The 23323-nt window shown below is 33.7% G+C and overlaps 1 protein-coding gene and 1 pseudogene across 4 annotated transcripts in view; one reads left to right on the forward strand and one right to left on the reverse strand.

The window, feature by feature from the left end:
* cv-c (RhoGTPase activating protein) overlaps nucleotides 1–23323 on the forward strand; it is a 350270-nt gene that overhangs the window by 153217 nt on the left and 173730 nt on the right. The gene's annotated exons all lie outside the window — the stretch shown is intronic.
* LOC138182610 (histone-lysine N-methyltransferase SETMAR-like) lies at nucleotides 21151–21806 on the reverse strand (annotated as a pseudogene).

Consider the following 23323-nt stretch of genomic DNA (forward strand, 5'->3'; position numbering starts at 1 on the left):
GAGATATCAATGTTCCTGTATTTATAATTTTTTTCCAAATTTTTCCGTTCTGTTATTTATATAGAATTAAAATTTATGAATTTTTTACGTATAGCCTAGAAATAGGAGAATCAAACTATAATTTGCAAAAAATTAGAACTTGCAAATTTCTTTACCCATAATTTCGTAATCCGCAATTAATTACTTGAAAAGGATTTTAAACTTCTTCTCTAGATTTTCACCTTATAGGACTCTTGCAAACTATTTCACTTCCTCATACGATCTTGTAGTTTAATCATTAAGTAAAACCATATTTGGTTGAAAGCTTGATCGGAAGTCAACAACGCATTATAACACCAAATTCGTTATCCAAATTAAGTTTATTAGCTCGCGAGCCGCTTGTTCACGGAGCACCATTGTGTTAACTTCCGGTTAACAGGGATTGGCTTCAGCTGTTTAAACAGTCTCTGGTATTCAACTAAAATTAAAATTGAAAGCGAGGAAACGCCAGAAGGGCGCGGTTTTCCCTTTTAATGTTTACATAGGTTTCCCACAGATACAGATACGACATGGTAATCACGATTCAATGTGAAAGATTAAACCGACCCTTCCGTATTTTTGTATACACTTCAAAGAAACTCCAAAACAAATTCAAAGATCACAGTAATGAGAGAGATCACAAGAACGATATAACTAAACGAATTTTATGTTTCCGAATGACAAATATGACTGCCCAAATAGATCTTCTTTAGATCCATTTATGTGTATAATATATTAAATAAATTGGTAATAATATATATATATATATATATATATCAATTCGAAAGGAATATACCATTCAAAGAGAAGGCTGTATAAGTTGCTCGGTGGTCGAGTCGAAAGTTCGATGGCGTGATTAACCAATGTCCTCGAGAGATATCGCGGCAGGACCTGTTGAAGTCAGGGGTCGCTGCTTCAAGTGCTACAAATCGCTCGTTAGTCACCGTGATTACCGCTTTCCTTCGGCAAAATACATCGCGTCTTTGGCGATAAATCTTTCTCGCGTTTGTCGTCGTCGAGAGCTGTCGAGCAAAGCCGAATGGCAATACTCCTTTGTCCATTTACATCCGGGCGAATTTGCTTCAACTCGACTGTTGCGCCGTTTGCAAAGCGAACCTTTCTCTTGTTACAATTTCATTGTTTTTTAAATGATAAGAGACTTAAACGTATTGTAGAGATATTTTTTATGTTTTTCGATAGTTTATATGTCAGATAGGCGAAGCGAGAAAAGTTTACTTTGAGAATAAATTGCTTGATTTTTGCTATTCTTTGTTCCAAGTTCAAAAATTGTTAAATGTCGATTTTTAGATAATTTTAATTCATTATTTTTATAAATTGATTGCTTATAGTCGTCTTAGTTACTATAGCAGGTTCTAGATCACTATAGTTGGTTCATTTTGTGTGAGCTATTTTAATTCTTAAAATTATGATTTAATCCTGCTCTTAAATAAGGTTAAAACACATATTATCGTAAAAATTACCTGTAAAACCCAATAAACATTTAGACTTCAGACTTTGTATTTGCTGTTCTCTTAATTTTGCTTCTTCAATTATATTTGCCAAATGAAATTATATTTTTCCGAGCAAAATGTGTATAAATTAATGAATATATATATATATATTTTTTGGATATATGTTACTGAAAATTCTGACAAATTTAAACAGACAGCATACAACTTTCATGCAATTTTACGTCTGAATTACAAACAGCCTGGAAAGTGTCTGTCATGAATCATCGTCTTGAATTTCAGTAGCGTTTTCTGCTGGCAAGTCAATATTTGATGGCAAGCAATACGCGGTGATATTCGTCTCCTCGAACCGCAAATCCCCGATGTCGAAAAGCGAATTCCATGGTTGGCCCGTTTTTCGGTATTCTACTGCTCGTCGACATCATATTCCCACGTCTGCAAACAAACGTCTAGTCGTCTGGCGCGTATATCCCTCTCGATAAATCTGTTCGACAGTCAGAGACCATACGATTAATCAGCAAATAAAAAGTTCAATTTCAATAATTTGTGATATTTTTTATTTTCTGTAAATATAGAAAAAATATTGATTAAATAAAAAAAATATACACATTTTGAAATACGCAGGAATAACATTTCTGCTACTTAATCAACTATAAATTTTATTTGTATAACAGCAGAGAAAATCAAATTAGTTCAAACCAACAGGATATAAGTATTCATTTATTAACCGGAAATATATTTTTCGCGAATTCCCATCTACATTCGTTGCATACTCTTCTGTGCACGATCGATCAATTAACAAAAATTCCCAACATTTTAAACTTCTAAAATTACTCAAACTACATAGAATTCTTTTAAAGTTATTATAAATTTGTGGGAATTTAATAGTTTTTTGAATTTTGATATCAACTCTTCTTATTGAACTCAATCTTCACATATTCTACGAACAAAAAGAAATGTAATTTTAAGCAAGAAAAATGTAACTAAGGAAAAAGATGATTAAATGGAGCGCGTAAAATGTTTGACTCGATGTATGATAGGCTTCGACGGAAATAATGCAAGGTGATTCGCAATCTTTCGCGTCGTTTGTGAACGCAGGCACGTCTCGACTAAGTAGCCTAGTCCATCTTCGCAAATTCTGTCGAAATTCTCTTCGTCTAAGAGCAGAACATCGTGCGAAACTATTACAATTACAAGATAAGGACAGGAAAACGCGATAAAAGTTACAACCAGTAGTAATCTGTGTCCGCGAAAGAAAGGAGATTTATTGAGAAAACTAATGGACGATGTTCGAAAGTCTGAAAGGAATGAGAAAACTTAAAAATCTCTGGAAATCAATTCTATAATATTAACAACGATCTTCTGAATATAATTAACTTTAGCGAAACGAGAAAACGAGAAGTTGTGGAAATATAAATTTGCTGCGAAACGCAAATGAAAGATTTTTCATCATTTGTTTTGTGAAGCAGTTCAAGAATTCTCATTAATGAGATACAATTTTTAATAGTCGAACGGAAGAAATTAGTGGAGTTATTTTCAAAGAAAGCTTTACGAATCACGATAACGCTTAATTTATCGTTTATGTTAATTGAATGACCGTTATCGTTGAAAATAATTTGAATGAAGAGAAAGAGGATGTAAATTCGACGAAATTAAGAGAATTCGAAAATCTGATGTGAGAGGTCGGAGAGAATTCAATAGCTAGAACCGATAATGTAGAATTACATTGAAAATTGCAACAAGTGGTTCATTCTTCAAGCAGATGGGAAATCTCATGAGTTTTTCAAACAAAGTCCTTCCGGAAGAAAAATGGTGCAAGCACGCCTTGGAAGATAATACATTCTCCTCTTATTCGTTATCTTTCTCTAGTCAAAGTAAGAGATTTGAAAATCCAATTCGTTTCTTTATAATAAATCTTCGTGATCCATATATCACGTGGAGCTTCCATAGAACTATTCTAAAAAATAAAGAAGATTAATCTAAGAGTCAGAAAGTTACAAGAATAAGTATAACAAGAAAATTTCTTAGCGAATATGATTTACGTTCATCTATATACAATTTATCAATCAGAAATTAATTATATACAAAAAAGTTGGTTTCTTCGAATTCTTTTATCGTGAAGCTAAAAATTCCTCGACATAATTCCTGTTTCTTCGAGTGGAAAAGATTGAGAAGTAAAAAACGGCAAAACTGGAGGGGAAAAAGCGAGCAGAGAAAAAACTTCACAAGATTTACCGGAAGATGTCGACCGAGGATGGTCGACCTTCCACTCCTGCAGGTTCTGGTGTGATCGACGAAACTGGACACGGAGGCAACAGAAGAATGTCGCACTTCAAGGAATATAAATTTTTCCGCAGCTTCAGCGCAAAGGTGGAGAACTGGCCGATGCGAAAAGCGGAAGCTCTATGGCGTCGTATGCGTGAAAGGAAGATTGCAGGTGAGAGATTAATGTTCATGCGTTTAGCGCGTATTATTTTTGACAAACTGTTCTATGAATTAATCAAGTAACTTCATATAAAATATTCTTTTGTAAAGGTTAGGATCGATGTTTTTTTTAGAAAAATCATCTATTAGGTTTCATTATCTTAGAGTTTTTAAAATTAAGACTAACTTTATAATCTTTATAATTTGTGTTGATTGCATAAAACGATTAATAACTTGAAATGTAGGAATGATATATTATAAATAACAGAAAGAACAGTATGATAAACACAATATCGTTGCACTCTCACAAAATCGAATACAATATCGCGTTTCGCGTATTTGTTACTCACTAATTCTACGTCACAACAACAAAACGAACTTCTTTCGACCACGATAAATTCAACTCTGTCAGCATTTACCACGCTCATTTTTCCCTTAACAAGCCTTGGTAACGCTCACAACATTCCTTGACAACATTAACATATCTTGACAACGTTTATATACAATCACCCCTCACGCCCTTCCCTTCCCTGACATCACACCATCCCACAGAAATAAAGATTTTTTTGAAAGAGTCACAATTGATATTATGTTACAAAGAATCTATCCATTAGGTTCTTCTATTGGGTTGGCAACTAAGTGATTGTGGATTTTGCCATTAGGTGGTTGCCAACCCAATATCTTAGAATCTTTAAGAAGGAAATATAAGGAAAATATTCTATTTCTAATTCATAAATCAACTTCTACTTCTTGTGTACGTTTAATAAAGTTTCTCTTTTCATTGCTATAGTACGTTACTATAAAATTATTAATACCTAAATTATATTGATATGATTGACGAAGTTATAACAGAATTGTAATAATACACTGCATTAGATTCTAAAATAACGTGAATCTGCAAGTCAAAGTATACACAAATCTAATCATCGCCATTGTAACCTACTTAAACCTCGATCTCTAAAACAGTCTACATAATCCGTTAACGCGCGACATCAAATAACTGTTTACCAGACAAATTAGACATTCATTTATCAACGGACGCATCCGTCGAAGCTCGAACGAGCACACAATGGCGAAAGCGCCAGAATCAAATCGTCCTGAAATTACTTTTTAATACGACCTTTCCCCAGCCTTAATCCTCCTTTCGCCCAGGCTTAATGGCATTTTAATCGTACTATAGTCAAGTAATTGTTCAAATCGGTTCGAATCGACACGCACGTGCAAATTGATCGCGGAAGTCGGTTATTCTCCCCGAACAGGTTCCTCTTCGCGCAATAATTTATTCATTAATAACATTGATAAATCAAAATAATAATAGCAAAAATAAAGACAATATTAACAGTAACAATTTAAAATCACAATTTATAGGTTATAAACTTCAAATTTATGATATTATAATTTTTCAGCCAGTAAAATTACGAAATAATTTGGAATTTGTAACATTTATTCGTAAAATTCTTCATCTACTTCATGATCAAACTTGCTATTATTATGCAAGGGTATTTTTTAATACCGATAAGTTTTAGCTTGTAACTTCCAAAATTTTATTAATAATATTAATTCAATCGTGCAAAATGGTCCGGGTGTCCTAATATTAGTGAACAGGAGCGTATGTCGATGGAAAAGTAAATTCACATGGTTCATCGCTTTTCTGCGCCTCATAATTATTATCCTGAATAATTGCCAGAGTTAATTATCGCGCTCGACGAAGCGTTGGTATATTTCGGCACGATCCTGTGGGCGCTTGCATGATACAGAGGATGATACAATGACGCGAACTGAGGGTGAAATGTCACACGCCTCCACCATGTCTCTACATCCCGGTGTCATTTCATCGTCGTATCATGCAAATTTGCCGCAGTTCCACGCTTCTGGCTCCTTGTTAGTCGATTAGAAATTCGAATTACGTTGATGATGCGAAGCAATTAGTGAATCGTGTACTCAGATGGTTCTTAGATGCTTGATTTAATGTCAGACTTGATCTGAAACTTGATCAACTTGCTCCAGTTATTAGATAAACGTTATAACTGACAATGGAAGTTGGTTTATCGATGTTCGATCTATAAATAACTGAGAGTATTGAAATGGATATGGAAAAAAACGTATAGAAAAATAAAAGAATTAAAGAACTCGCTCGACATACCAAAAGATAATAGAGTGAACAATTTTAAACTCAAACATATTTTCTGCATTATTTCTTTAATATTTCTAAGAAACCATTGATCATGTCTGGATATGTAAAGTGAAATTGATTTTGTAAAGGGTAAATTGGACGCTATAAAATATCAGATGATACATGGCGAATTATTACCTTTCATAATCAAAACAGAAGATAAAAAAAACAATGTTTCAACAAGACAATGCTCCTATTCATACAGCCGCCACTACGAAAAGGTATTTTCAAGATTTCGGAATCATTACCACGGCTATTGAATTCTGATCTGAACCTGATGGAGAACGTGTGGACAACGTGCGAAAATTTTAGCAAGAAATGTTTACTATCAGAAGAAGTCACCTATAGAAAATATCGTTGAATTTGAAGAAAGAATAAAAACCGCGTAGGCGGATATTTAAAACAAAGCTTTAAATAAATTAGGGAATAGTGTACAGATTAATAATAGTAATCAAAGATAAAGAAAAATTCACTAAATATTGAGTGAAACGTAACAAACTTAACATTGAGTTCATATTTTTTTTACAACCAAAAATACGATTTCAAGAGAAGGTTTAATACTTTCCAGATTTCAATGGTAGAACATTTTTGTTTGTTGTATCTTTAGTTTTACATTATAATATGAAATTATACAAAGAATTTTGTAAGTTTTTGTTTCAATAGTATGAAAAATTTAAAAGTAGAATAGAGCTAATAATTATTCACGGGACTGTATATATTTTATTAGTTATAAATAAGAAATTTCATGTGACAAAATATTGTTGACTAAAAACTGTATTTTTTAAAGAATTAATAGCAGTACGATGAAGACATCAATATAGACGCTATTATGTTACAATGAAGAACATAATTGAAACGAAAAGTAAAGATTATAAAATATAAGTACACAAGTACATATAGTTTCCAAACTATACAGTCTCATAGAAAATTAATAATTCGAACAAACATCTCTTCTTCAACTTCTTTAAAAACTCCAAATAAAGAGCATAAATATTCACGAACTTAGAAAAGGAACTCATGAAGGAACCTTTATGGTTGTTTATACGGATAAAGCAACACAGTCTTATTTCCCTCGGAAGCGCAGCGAAAAGAGGAATGGATTACGCTGTCGCTAGTCTAGTTCCACTCGCGTTTTACATCACAAAGCGATCCGCGCATTTGTGTAAGACAACACGAGGATCGCAGCTTTCACCAAGACGAGCCGCGCGATTCGTTCACGATTTTTACTCGACAAGCTGCTACCGGTTTTGGCGAAACGCTTCACTCGCGTGTCGCGTGTAAATCGGAGACGCGAACATCGGCTATACTCTCGTCTCGTTTTCCTCTGTCTCCCAGGGGATTCAACGATCTCGTGCAAGACAAAATAAATTTTATAGATTTGATAGATTGACATATTATTCAGATCTAATAGACACAAGTAGTGGATAAAATCCAAAGTGATACAAAAACTGATTCTGTCGTTGTTTCGAGCAATGTATAATGTAGATATTAATAGAAAGCATTTTTCTGTATTAGATTTTTCTTGAATGTAGCAGAATATACGAAAAATTTTATATATTTGGATATAACGAAATAGTAATTTGAATGGATTTTGATAAGAAGTAGATGCAACGATCTCGTGCAAGGTGGAAACTTGTCGGTCACGATGATATTTCTGGTTATTTTGGTTCGTAAGGAATTCGCCACAATTCTCAGTCGATTGCGTAATCGATATCGAGAAAGCGGAATTCCACGACGAGACATTTTTCAAAGACGCTGCTGGAAGGAAACGAGACATATACTTTGCTCGTTGTGAAAGGATCGTACGTCATAACGAGACGCTACTATTGATGGTCTGAGCTCCGGTTCAGCGGGAATCTGTTTTTAGAAGTTTTATGGGGCTGATGCTGATACCTTTTTCTACTGAACTAAACTTTACCTTCTTCCTCATTTTGCTTCAACATTTTTCAGAGCCACAGTTTGGGTTTTTGGAAGAAATTGTTAATCGAAAGCAGAAATCAATTTTTAGAACGTGCATTTTAGAATATAAGATTTTATTTGAAGAAGAAGCTTGTCGTATTACATCTAACTCACTGAAAATGTGACGCTAACGTAAAAAATATAAATAAAAATTCAGGCATATCTGAATTAATGAAATATTACAATTGATATAAAATAGACTGATATAAATCGCTGAATATATCCAGCGAACGGATGCCTCTTAAAAATTAGTAACAATTCGTTGAGTTTTACACGATTATTTTTGAAGAAAAACGTTCATAGATTTAACATGTCTACTGAATTCGAACGCTGCCATTACGTGGTAAAAGCAAATCGATACAGCAAAAAGGAATCCTTTTGTTCTTCAAACATTGACATCGATGTGGATTGGTAACAATTCAGTGAAATTCAATCTCTTTCTTGTGTGCAACCATGTAGAAATGTAGAAACAAATGTTCATTGAAGAATTAACTGGCGTAGGAAGCTAACTGATGAAAACAAGTTCTTAACTTCTTTAATCTGTTTACTATTCAATAAAAATATGGTTTTTAATCAACAGTATATCGACCCATAAAATATTCATTACGTTGATAGTGTTAAACTTTTGTTTGTTAGAAAGAATACAGTTAATTCAGTAAAATTTTGTATCTGCTTGTTAAAATGCTTCAGGAGTACAATGGCAAATATAAACTAATTTCCAGACCGTCAACTGAGCAATGCACAATATCCGTAGAAGAAGGAACTATTGCTCAAACACACGTGTTACCATTATTATCAGGATGCTGCTTGTCTGTCGCGAGACAAATGCAATTGTCCTAGTTTGAAATTAGTTTGGCTTAATAGTAGCTAACGCCATAGCGAGTCTAGCACTTCTGTCCTAGTTTGAAATCGATTCCTTGTACGACTAATTTGAATCGCATGATAAAATTTTGGAATTTGGCGACTGATTGAGAAAATAGTTCTCAACATAATTTCATGGGAGCAAACGTATACGATTATTCTGTAAGCCACATTGTTTAAAATATTCCTTCGATTTTTATTCGTATTTGTTATTGAAATAAATCTAAAACCTTTCTCGTATCAACTTTTTATTGCAATTTTCTTCGGTTCTTTAAAATTCGTTAATCAATTCTTCTTCCCCATTGGCTTCATTTACGAACGTAACAAAAGATGCTGCTGTCTAAAGAGCACGGTATTTGACTTTCATAATAATGGCAATAATAAAACACGAATGAATAATAATCATAGTCGTTCTGTTTGATAAAAGATATAATCGAATGGATATAGTGTCCTCGTACCTATTTAACATTCGCGAAAGATCACTTAATGTGATTAGATTTTTCTTTAAATTCATCGATTTCAAGGGATTCCGTCGAACGTAGTTGGAAAGCAAGGATCGCTTAATATCAACAGACACCGACGACAAAATCATAGACCGCGTCAGATAAAGTCGCGTGATTACATCATATCAGGATAAAGACGATACTCTCTATGCCACCGATGACCGATAAGATTCCATCTCGTAAGCTTCCGCCATTGTTGAGACGGAATAACAGCAATTACGTCGATGCTGGTGTTATCGAGGATTATATCGTAGTCACGAGGCATATGTAACACAGAATCGCACGCGTTTCAGGATATTTCGGTGTCATCGAAGTTTCGACCGACTGAAAGGTTAGCATGACATTCTCTACATTTTTATTTTCACAAATTGACATTAAAAGGACATACGATTTTTTTTTCACTTCCTTTATTTCAATTTTTCGCGCAACTAGAATTCAGTTTCTTGAGGGAACTGTTGTTTGAAAGATTGATTAGAGATTCATTTTTATTTTAATAAGGAAGCTTTCTATAGAAATCTGCTTTCTATAGAAATTTTTTGTCTACAATGAAGTATGTATCTATCCTTGGAAAAAATTTTCAAGTTAACTTCAAAAGAATTCTTCCGAAAAATATAACGTCACGTTGAATGCTTTAGTAAAAAACGTAATGTGCAAAAAATTAAGACATCACGTGGACCGTAAATTTTATCGTATAAGATCGAGCTGCGAGAATTCGAAAAATCACGGAGAAGACGTTGAAATGCTATTGACGCATGGCAAAGCAAAAAGGAATTGCAATGTGCCTTCTGCAGAAAGATGAAACGTCTGTAATGCTGTGGTCCGTAGAGTGAATTCAAAGAAAGTAATGGGACAAACGAAAAAGAATATGAATTAAAATGAACTCTCTGCAGAGAGGAGGTACTGAGAATTTGTAGAGCGCAATTTGATATTTGATGTTTTTTAATCGAATATTTGTTCAGAATTATTCTTTCATTAACTAAACTATAAAAATGCTATCGAAAGTCCGAATCGATTGATCTTTCGATTTTTAAGCGAAACAGAAGAAGCTTGATGATGTATGAATTGTACTGGAAATACCTTCATTTTGTCGATTGTTTAAAAAATGGAACCACACGTATCACCGTTTTCACGATATGGAAAAACATTTTCTTTCGGATCCTGCTTTTACCAAACTGTTATTCCATTCTGTAAAGGAAATCGCCGCGTTCGGTCGCTGATGAATTTTCAGAGAAATCGCGTTTTCCAACTGCATGCTGGCCCGTGGTGTCCGAGAAAAACACCCGTTTCTTTTACGACGCCATAGACTCTTGACACTTGCCATGTGTGAAAATACTTTCAAGAAACGTGGCTCGCTGTAAACACGAACGCGCGTGTCTTACCGGATGATTTATTTCAGAAAAAGGAAACTTCGTAAAGTATTTTCACGTGATTGCGTCTGTTACTCGAAAGTTTGCAGTCACTATGTGAACCACAGAAACCAAAGTTTTAAAAAAAGAGGTCAAAAAGAGTGTTTGAAACGAGGAAGGTTTCTTAAAATTCTATACTAGAATTCTAACTTGGTATTGTAACTTCCAGTGTTAGTTGCTCGCAAAAAAAAATGTTTAATAAATGTTTGATGATTTAATTTATTTTGTTCTAAATAAGTTAATGTTTTCTAATAGTGTAAGAGAAACTACGAAAGTCGCATTCATAAAGTTTATATTGGATTTCTAACGAAGGTTGCGAGTGCAACATCGAAATTCATTAAATCGTAGAATGAGAGACGAGTAATGCGGTCGCATGTGCGGCTTTGTGGAAATTCCGCAAAGCTAAAACCGTTCACAAAGACGTTCATAATTGCACTTTTCCATTCGATCCACGTATAGTATATGGGTCAGCCCGTTCCTGGCAATGTCGCTCCCTCGTACAACGCTCGAGTTAATTATTGTTTGACAATATTCGACGCCTCGCTGGCTATTCGAACGTTGCTGCGCTTCAACGAGAAGCTTTATCGGACTCATTTAATTGAAAAGTATCGAGTACAACCACTCTACATCGCTTCGTGTTTCGGATATTTCTGTTCGGATTTGACAGAATAAAAGAAAAAGGGGGTACGCGTAAGATAGGAATACTCGAAACCCTCTGATTATTGTCGATCGTCGATCGTCATATTGACTCAACGTGTTGTTTCTCATGTGGAAATTAGTGGGTTTTGTACTTTGTGCGTTTTGGATTGCAAAAGAACGTTTATTTTGCCGTTGAATATTTTTATTAATTTACATATGTTATAGAATATATTGTATTTTATCGGTTTAATATTATTCTGCTCGTCGTTGGAAATTAAAATAAAATAAATTTCAAATACAGTTCTATTTCGAAGTAAAAGAGAGATGGAGTTTTATATAGAAATGAAAGTCTTTAATACAGAATTTATAATTTATCAAATACTTGTTGCTTAAGGATAAGTCTGTATAATAAATGAAGAAGAAATGATTAAATAAACTAAGAAATAAATTCTAACTGCAGCCAAATTGCTGACTGGCACAACGGGTGAATAATCGAATAACAATTAATATAAAATTTTATATCTTTGTCACAGTCGGAAAACCTAAAAAATAGTTCAATTTACAAATTAAGATTCTACAGCGATATCAGATCATCTTTTCTTTCCACGCTTTAAATTTTTCGTGTCTCTGAAAAATTTTTAATGACATTTATCCAAAGCATTTCAGCCTAGTAAACACACGACATATCAAACTTGTTTAACGCTGACTAATATTTCCAAAGTCTCAAAGCCAACATCATCCCTCCAAATCCTATTGCTGCCTCCAAGTATATTTCGAAGCTTCAATAGTATATAACTCAGTCAATCCCTTCGAGATTCATTCACACGTATGGAACAAGGGGGCGAGTACCATTTGATTGTGGCCTTCACGGTGTTTCAACTGCAACGCTTCCACGCAGACCACAATGTTACGAAAGTGGTCGCTGCGTTTGCGTTCCATTGTTCCAAATGCGTACAACAACGCATACTTTTCATCGCGACAACCCACAATTATTGCGGGTAGCTCGGTATTCTCTGGGTAGATTTAAAATCCATGATTTCGATTTCACGTGCCAAGATACCAGAGGCTGATAATTGTGTATAGTCGGCTGAACCGATATAGTGAGATTGTAAATGAAGGTATTCAATGGCGACATTTCATTGACATTGATATATATCATATGCGTTTTATAAAAGCATTTCAAATCTTAAGCTACAAAAATACTTTATCAAAACTGTAGGTACTATTTACAGTACTTCGTTAACAATAGCATGATCAACCTTTAATATATAATATGTAATTTCTTTAAATAATTAACATGATTTCAAATTAACACCATACGAATTTCTAAATGATGCTTTAAACCTCTATGTCCTCTGAAATATCTCAAAGATTGTTTGTTTCAAGTTGAACTTCTGATTGATTTTACTATACTGTACACGTTGGTGGCCTTTCACTGCCAACGAAAGTCGCCGTCCCTCGGTCTATCGTATAATGGCGAGGGAAATTTTAGCCATAGTTCGTTTTCATTGCATTGATTCGTCTCTCTGATAAATGTTTGCGAACAATTAAGGATATGCAATTACCGTAGCTGCCCCTTATGGAAGCGGAGTTTGTAGCCTAACGTATAATAATACGTCTAATGATAGACAAACCGCACCACAATTACTTCGATGAATCTCGATAGCCTTTTATTGCTTTCCACGTGGGCACCGTGTCGTTGCCTCCCGTTCTTTTTTTTTTTCTTTCTTCTCCTACCTTCCTTTTCTCTTTTGCCCTTTTTTTTTTAGTTAAATCGCCGAGAAGGCAAGTAGGGATTTAGATACAAATTCTAGTATTTTGCATTCCGAAAATTATGGTATCGTTCATTTGCTAGATGACTGTCACATCTAAAAAATTTTCACATATCGAAACATTTTAAGTATTCTATTAAAAGCACTAAAACGTTTTCGAAGTTCATTACCTAAATTGTGGAGGAAGAAAAATTCTTTCATTGCTAAATGCTTGAACTTTTTAGAATCTTATATTTCAAATAGAATAAAAATTTATTTCTCTTAATAGCGCCGTTTTTTGTAGCAAATTGATGATTGGCAATTCACTTTCAAGCTTTACTTTGCAACAAATATGACGATAAATATAATATGTAGTCTTTTTATTTCGTGCAACTCTGGGATTCCATAATTCACTAATCGAATAATTATTATTATTTATATTTATTATTTAATTTTCTACTATTTGATTCTGTTTATCCTCTTGAATAATATGTACGTTTTAATAACTTAGATTCCTTTCATACTTCATCTTGTATCATGAAACAGAACGAATTTTAATTAAGATTCGCTTATCCACGCGGATAATCCTGTCGTAATACTAGATCTTATTCATTTATGCAAGAATGATTTTTCGGCAAACAAGCACACGGCCCGGTTTCATGAAAGCATCGACGGTCAGTCCATAATTTATAGCTTCGATATTTAAACGGTCATAAATTATGCATAAACGTATTAACGCATCGATATTATTTGCTTCTATTAATAGACGCGTTATGCTTGATTATAATTGCAAATGTTAATGCGCAATTGAGTTTCTGGTCATCGTCGTAACTTTCGTTAGATTGACATTTTCTATCAAATAGACAAAAGTGTATGAAATCCAATAAAATATATAACAAAACAAACACTGGACACTATCGTCTGTACAATTTTTTTACAAATATCGTAATATGTAAAAAAGAAGTCACGTCGTTTCATATCCTCCTAGAAACCTAAAACATGGAGGTGATATTTTAATGAAGTCATTGACGCTCGAGAAAGTCCAAGTAACATAGTATTCGTCAGGATCAAAAGATTATGTCGAGAAATACTGTAGAAAGGGATGCAGCCGCTGAGTGGGTCACTCTAATCCTTTAAATCTTCCTACGGTTGTAACAGAACTTTTCCTTTGCTTTTTTTACACCTTTTGCGATGTACATATTTTTAAGTTTCTATCAATAATAGAATGTTCTTCGATATTTTCAGAATTTTTAAAAGGTTTTCTAGCAAGCTTTTAAAAGCTAACGATTTATTTAGTTTACTTTTAAAGGCTCCATGATTAATATTGTATCGTCGTTAAAAAATGTTCTTGTGGTTGTATAAAAGAAATTGCATCTCTGTGTATAAGATACAATGTTGAAAATTAATTTCTATATTGCGATATAATATATGAATATATGAATATATATAAATATATGAAGATATGAATAATGTTAAACACTGACTAATCTATAAAATAAGAGGTTACTTTAGACCAAAGAATTCTTTTGTTTCATGCACCTTTATTAACCTTCTTACTTTTCTTTAACTCATTGACGTATCATTGCCAATGCTTCTGTATCTTGTAATAAGCTCTGAAGCGAAGTTCGTGAATTTACAATACCAGGCTTCCTTGTCTCTCCTACAAATTTTTTATATGGCATACAAGATATGTTATTTAGAGCTTGAATTAAAGCTGCGTCTAACTGTACAAACTATCAAAATTTCTATTTATCCTTCATTTTTTCATGCGTGTCCTCAAAAAATATGAATTTTCATAGGCATCTTAACAATTCAATAATTTTTTAACGAAAAATTCCAAAAAATCGTAAGAATACTATAATTTGCAGATAACTTTCTTCATTTTTGTTATTACACATAAATGATCTATTTTAAAACAAATAAAAATAAAATTTGTTTGTTACCAACTTTTAAATATCTCTCACGGGCTAGATTGATACGAGAACGTGATCAAAATGAACTTGGTGAATGTTTCAAATTGCGTAAGTCGGATTAAATAGCCCGATAAAGGCGTAATGGAAAATGATTAATCGCGAAACCGATACTTAATAGCGTTGTACTACGCCGGAGGGAAAGAATTCGTTGGTTTAGGTAAAACTGTTGGCAACCAACACGTGCCGAAGGCTATTCACGAGCATAGCTGTAATCACGGTGAAGCGGAACGTAATTTCCATCAGCGGTTGCTACAACTGCGGGATAATCGTCATTCGACCCGAGACCGACCATTTGCGAAGCGTTTGCACTGGGACTGAATGTTAATTTACGGTTATTATTCTTCCCAAATATTTCGCAACACTAATCGAGAGCACCGGATCGTTTTAATTCGACGATGAAATTCGAATGTTTTTTAATTGATATTGTATAAGATGGTTAGGATTAAAATATGAAATATCAAAGTTAAAATATGAAACTTGTATCAAAAGATGGAAATAAAAGAATTTATAGAGAAATATTAGGATTTTTAGGAATGTTCCGAGGTGTGTCTGACAATAATTGGTATTTAGTTCTATTTTATATTTGACTAAGATGAAAAGTAAAATATAATTTACTTTAAGCCAGATATGCCAAAATTTTTATTATTGCATTTTTTAAAATAATATCATCCTTCATCTAGGATTTAAATTGACTGTTAATTGAATTTTTATACTATATGTTTATTGTACATTTGGCATTTGATATTATTTATATCTAAACCATCCAATGGTTCAAAGAAAAGAAAAATGTTTGAAAGTAATTGAGATTACATTTTAAAATTCGATTCTAGAAACTTTTACAAAAGATTTATAAAATACAGACAATTTACAAAAAAAAAAAAAAAACAAATGAAACACTTTCGTCAAAGAATTCCAATTTTCGAAGTTCATGATTCATGAAAGATGATATCTTAGCTAGATTTTATAAAAATGAGTTGGTTTACGGACCAGCCACGTGGTATCGATTTTTCACCCTAGTACAACATACAAACTGGGTAAGAAAGAGCAAGTTTGTCGTCGAATTTATCAGTGAAACTTTTCGTAACTTTCTTTCATCACACTAGTATCAATTCTGGACGTCTTTTTTCGCCGAATCAAAGGCTGCTAACATCTGGGTTTAATATCACGGTTTTTCTTTCGGCCACGCAACAGTTTGAAATATTTCGCGGCACATATACGTCGTTGGTGGGGGCTGAGCGTAACGCCGTGAGAACGCTAATGATTGCGATTTGTTTATCTGGATTCAGAAATAGACCGATGAGTCCGCCTACTTCGAAGATATGGTTTGGAGCTATACATTTTTGTCACATCATTAATTCTTTTTGCTTCAGAGAAAAATAAAGTTTATGTTCGTGGTCATTAATTCTCTTTTTAAGGCAAATTTATAAAAATATTTCTGACCTATAAAATGTTTAAAAAATAATAGATCCATAAAATAGAATAGACGTCTTTCTAAATCCCGCACTATTGAAAGGCGCGCCAGGTCGATGAGAAATGGACAGAGAAGCGATATAAGACAATGGTCCTCTTGTATCTCCATCGAAAACCTTGGCAAGCGTTTAGCAGATTCAGCGTCATGATTAAGGCACACCGTAGCTCTCCGCAAGTACGTATAGCGTTGTCAGTGTACATTACCGTGCCAAGTTGCTTGCGGAAATTGCACCTGTCTACCGCAGCCAGCGTGCAGCTATCGATCCCCTTCGAATTAAACGAGCAACGATTAGAACCGATTTACTTTCTACTGCAAAATCGATACGCTTTCCACGCGCCTTCGTTTCGTTTAATAATTCAAACAACGCCAGGAACGCAGATTTCGTTCCAAAAGTCGAATCACAGTCGCGAGCTACTGTTCGATTGCATAAACGAATCTTCATCATTGGACTATTCTCAGTATTAGCTGTTTCCATTTGTAAGTCGTAAGGTTGAATGTTTTAAATTGCAGAAATTGTTATTTTTGTGGTTACTTAAAAATATGTGGCATCCTGTGTATTAGTACTTTTTAATTCGATTGTAAATAATGTAATAAGTAGAGGCAGCAGATATTTATACAAACTCGTATTTTTATGGATATTACTAGAGTAATTGAATCTGATAGATATTTGTTTCACCATTGAATATAGAAACTAGTACTATATTTTATTCTATATATTCTAGTGTATTATTTGTATTATTTAAATTCTTGCACCGTTATATTTCCCATATCATCTCTCTTTCTATTTTTCGTATATTTTTTTGCACATATCTAAGTAAATAGCTCTTAGACTCCACTATGCCGTCTACAGTCTGCCTGATAAAATGACAACTATACCAGCTATGCATTAATAGTTTTGCTGATGGATCTACGTATAAAATTAAATATAGAAAGTATTGCTGGTAGAATTAGGACAATTGCATGTTAATGTCAAATTAATGATTCGGCTGAGAGATCTGTAACATTAAACATGCGACGTGTTATTAGTAGAATTAGGACAATTGCATGTTACTGTCAAATTAATGATTTCTTTGACGGATCTATGAAATTAAACATACGAAGTGTTAGTGGTAGAATGAGGACAACTACATGTTAGTGTCAAGTTAATAGCTTAGATAAGACATTTATAAAATTAGATATGTGACGTGTTGATAGTAGAATTTTGGATTAGTTGTCGCTTAATTAGGACAATTGCATATTAGTGTCAAGTTACATTGAATGATTTCCTGTTCAAATAAAATTAACAATAAGTAATAGTCTATCTATCTGCGTACTAATCTACGTACAGATGAAATTAGAAACGAATATAATTGGACATTCGTTAACGCGAATAACCTCGTAATCATTTTAAAGCCCACGAACATTGTACTATTCTAAGTTTATCTGTAGAAGCCTACACCTGCCAACTACGTGCCACGATATCCCTTGATTCCGTGAGGTTAAGCAGATCGATTAACCCGTTTGAAGTTCGTTCCCGTCTGCCGAAGACATGATCGTTGCGTAGATACGACATGAAGATGTTCTATTGAGTTTATTTGAGAAATTTTCCATTATGAACGTAACACAACGTGAAAAATGAAAAAGGTTTTCAATTCGAAATAGTAAAAGGAACATAAGCTTTAACATTTTTCTTAAATTTTGTTACAACTTTCCAATGGATTCAATAGAAACAACAAATGATTTAAGCTTCACCAACAAAGCCTAATACAAACTAGACGAAGTTGTCGCAAATAGTTTGAAAAAATAGTACATAGAAAGGAACAAGCCGCAAAACAATGAGGCGTTTAATTAGACAGGGATGACACAGAGGTGAGGCACGCCCTAACAAATGAGAACACCGCACACGACGACAAATCGCAGTTTAGAAAGCGCGTAACATTTGACTGCGTTGGAATGAACCGTGGTTTCACACCTGAGAATGTCCTGGCCTTCCGACGAAGAGTTTTTCGAGCGTATTACCCGTGGGAATGTCGCGGAACCACTTGGAAATCGCGTTCGTTTAAAAAAAGTTGGCGAATTGATACGGAATAAGTAATATAAACACGTGTTTTCAGCGTCCCAGGATCGAATAAATCCACTTGGGATATAATATTAGAACAGTGACGAGGATTATACTTAATCTTGTGAATTCGAAATATGACAAATTAGAAGCTTGTTTTTATTTCAAGAGATTAATAAGGATTAATTAATATTATAAAATATTTCGGGGAAAAAAATTCTTTAGCAATTTATATTGATTTTTGTTCCATATTGGAACTATCAATTTTTAATATCAACAAATTTTTATCTTAATAAAAGCTAACATTTAACGTCAGCTTGCATAACTCAAAACATCTGGTATAAAAACCGATTATTCTCAATAAAATTAGAAAAATAACAATAAACATGCGTTAATCATCACAAAAAGAGAATAACAAATATACAATGATCGATTGTATAATATCAAATCGTATTACATAATCTATCATCAAAAAGCGTAAACATGTCGAAAAGTGTTGCGAAAAGATTGAAAAGATCCAATGCCCTTCGTCTCGGATATTCGCATGAATAATAATTCAGAGGAGAGTTATAATTCCCTTGAAAATCGTAACGTTCACTTTCTACGCCGGTAAGCGGCTATTATACGGACCCTGATGCAAATCGTCGGATTTATTATGGCATGGGACGAGTATGCATATGAGAGAACTTCGCGTTTTGCGGGCGGATACACCCTGTTGATTACGCTTCTTCCGTCTCTGGCTGCCCTTTCTCCCGCTGTCTCCTTCGACTTTTGAATTTCACGCCATTGTTGTCCTCGGAGGATACCGCCTCCGGCTTCGTTGCACGTCGCGATCTAAAGAAATTATGGTGCCATCGGTTTGTTAACGTCACAAAACGACCGGCTACGATTACGCCATCGATTCCGGCTTTTTTTCAACCAGTGTGCTTCTTTTATATATTTTATGTCGCGTCAACTACGACGTTGATGGCGACATCATGTAGGAATACACTGGGTGTAATTATATTGAGTTAAAATTGTACTATTTTGCTAGTCATTTGGCTTCTTTAATGAATTTTAATAAATCAGAGATTTTTTTCTCCCAAGTTATTATTAGTTCGGCAATTGGACATTATTTTGAAAATCTTTATTTATTAGTTAGATTAAAAAATTCATCAATACATGTAATTTATTGATTATTCTTAAAATAATAAATTTCCCGATTCTTAAATAGACGTGTAGATACAAATACTTATACGAGAACTATAGAATTATTGATACGAAATTTTCAGTCTTCCAGCGATTAATAGGAATATTCGTTAAAAATGATAGGTATTATTTTTTCTTTTTGTGTTTGTTCTTTTAAAGCTTAATTCATGACAAGCTAAATAATGATGAATTTCAAAATTCTTTATTAAATAAATATAATTAATAAATATATTTTTAAAATCTTTCCTTACATGACGCATTCCATATCCACAACTAAAAGAAATTTGTTAAATGATCAGTGATTAGAACCACGAGTCGAAGTGTTTATTATTATACTTATCCTCGTCCCGGTTCGCCAACGTGATGTTATCTCGGTCATTTTCCTTCCGCACGCTTTATCATTATCGTTCCAAGAACTGTCATTTTCTGCGAAAATGTGGGAGGAAGGACGGAGTTCAGCCTAGAAAACCATTTTTTCCCTGGAATCACATCGAGGCCGATTAGTGCTGTATCAGATAAGGGAAAGATACGTCCTTCGGATAAGAATCTGAGCAAAGAACGTGCCGGAAATTAGAAACATTTTCAAAAGAGATCGAAATCAGGGTGTTTATCGTGCAACATTTCCTTTTCGTATATTATATATATATATATATCTTGTACAATTTTGATAACATAAAAAGGATTTTAATACATGTAACGATAGTTAAACGAAATTAACAAATAAATAAATAAAAGACTATTTCTACAAAGGTAAATAATTGCTACAGTCGTAGACTTGATAACTGTATTGGATAACAACAATCTAATTTATAAACAAGCATTATAAATATGTATAATAATAATTAAGAAATTTTATGCTTCTGATGCTCCATCCCTGCCTGTAGGCAACACACGATACACTCTAGTATACTTGGTTCACTGTTGAGTAAGTCTGTGTAGTAAGTAAGTCTCTTTCATTCATAGTAAAAGAATGAGACGTATAATATTAGGTTGGCACTAAGTGATTGCGTATTTTAAATAAGAAGGAAAATTCAGAACTTTTGCTTAAAAATATAACTTTATTCAATTAGGTATTGTCCGTTTTTGTCGATGACCTTTTGCCATCTTTCAGGCAGTGTCATAATTCCATGTTCATAAAACTTCTGATTTTTGCCAGCAAAAAACTGAATTAAATGTTACATCAGCGTCACTAAAAATTTTACTATTTAAGGAGTTCTGCATGGAACGAAATAAATCGTAATCTATAATCCCACCAAACTGACAGCATAATCTTTTTTTTAGTGAATTTCAGCTTTTGGTGTTGCCTGGGCTGGTTCATCTTGCATCACCCACGATCTTTTCCGATTAACGATCTTATAAGCTATCTACTTTTTGTCGTCAGTAATCACTCGTTTCAGAAATGGACCAATTTCGTTGCGTTTCAGAAGTGAATCACAGATGCTAACGCGTTGCGTCAAATGAATTTCCTTCAGCTGACGAGAGACCCATAAATCGAGTTTCTTAACATAGCCAAGCTGTTTTAATTTTTTTTTTTTTTAATGCATGTATGCGATACGTTAAGCTTCTCTGCAATCTCGCGCGGTGTGCTATGATGATCTGAATCGATAATGGCCTTGATATGGATCTCATCAACTTCAACTGTACGGCCAGATCGTTGAGCATTTTTCAGTGAACGAAATTCGGCAAACCAATTTTGACACTACCTTTCTTTCAAGGCTTCATTCCCATATACGGCACATAACTTCTTGAGTGCTTGCGATGCGTTCTTGCCTTTTCGGAAATAATACAATAAAATATGTCTGAAATGCGCGTCTTGTTCTTCCATTTTTAAATTGGGATAAAAACGAAACTAAATAACTAATCGATACTATTTTTGTACAAAATTAAAGGTCGAAGTCCAAACAACAAGAAAACAATATAGGTTAGGTGCTTTGAACACACAACACCGATTGACACCACCGACACCACCTATTGACAAAATCCGCAATCATTTAGTTGCCAACCCAATAGGAGACGAAGAATAAAGAATTGGCATAAACTTATGCATTTTTATATATTCCATTTATTTTAATAATTTTCTACTAATTAAATTTACGGAATTTATAAGGTAAATTATGAAGCTATTATTAGAGAATATAGAATAAACCACGGAAAAATCCGAATAAATGAAAGCTATGTACAATAGTAAAATAATAAAAATAAATTTCAGTAAAAACGCCGAATAAATAAAGAAAATGCAATGAAGCTAAATAATTATAAGTTGAACGATTCATATCAAGAAGCTTAAGAGAAATCTGAATGCTTCGAAAAATTAACGAGGATTTACTTGTAGTATAATTTCAATTTTACATTCACTCGATGCTATTCAATCTCTATCGAAGAGAATACGAAATGTGAAGAGACTCGCGTAATTCTCGAGAGATTGCGAGCAAAATATAAATCTCTCTCGTTTTATATCAAATCGAACAGTACATTTCACAGTTCTCCGTCACGGACTTCGGATTTATCGAGTACCATGCTAGGAATCGCTTCCTCGTTTCGAAGCAAATTGCACTCAAATCCTATCGCCGCCAGTACATAAAATCACTTTGAGGATCTTATGGCTCGTAGCTTCGATTCGATCGTAAAGAGCGTACCGCTGAAAACAGACTAGAAATTATTGCTTTCCTCGCGCTAGTATCTCAGAAGCGTGTCTCGAGTTTTTTCTTATAAAGAAAATGTCACTCGATATATATTTTGTACTAATATTTTACATACCGACAATTTCACTGAATTAATTCATTAAGCCACGATATTGTGTTGATACAACATTTGGTTTGTAATCTATCAAGTTCTATTTTTTAACATTGTGGTTATGAAACAGAATTTCAATTTATTTCCGACTTATCCAGAGTGAATCAAGTTTTTATTAGCAATACAAAAAGAAATTTATACGATAACAATTACGCCATTTCCTAATCTCCAATTACCGAATTCCTTCATTTCAATCATATGAAAAAACGAATACTGTAATGGTAGCACGATATCGCAAACATTTACTTAATGTCTTCTAATGCATTTTAAGATACACAAAAATAAACGAACAATAACATCCATAGCGTGCTTTACATCGGTCCATTCACTCCAGTCATTCACCAATCATTCAACTTTATTGATTAAATAATCATCGAGTAGTTTTTCACCGTTATTCAATCCGCATCTATCCGTGTCTTTCGTTTGCAACATAGTTACGCTTATGCAGCATTAATCAGGAAAGGCAGCATGTCCAAAGAGTTCACTGACAACCTAAGTTACCTAACCATCGTTCAAGAACAAATATTAGCCAATGAAGTTCTTTCTTTATTCACGGCAGTTAAACGCCGGACTAAGCGTGTTTACCGAACGACAAAAGCTATTCCCTCGAATCAGAACATTTTCCCCCTCGCGATTTAATTATATCTCGACCAAGTT

This window comes from Bombus flavifrons, chromosome 8 (genome assembly GCF_040668555.2).
Source record: "Bombus flavifrons isolate JBK064 chromosome 8, iyBomFlav1_principal, whole genome shotgun sequence".
In the NCBI taxonomy this organism is placed as follows: domain Eukaryota; kingdom Metazoa; phylum Arthropoda; class Insecta; order Hymenoptera; family Apidae; genus Bombus; species Bombus flavifrons.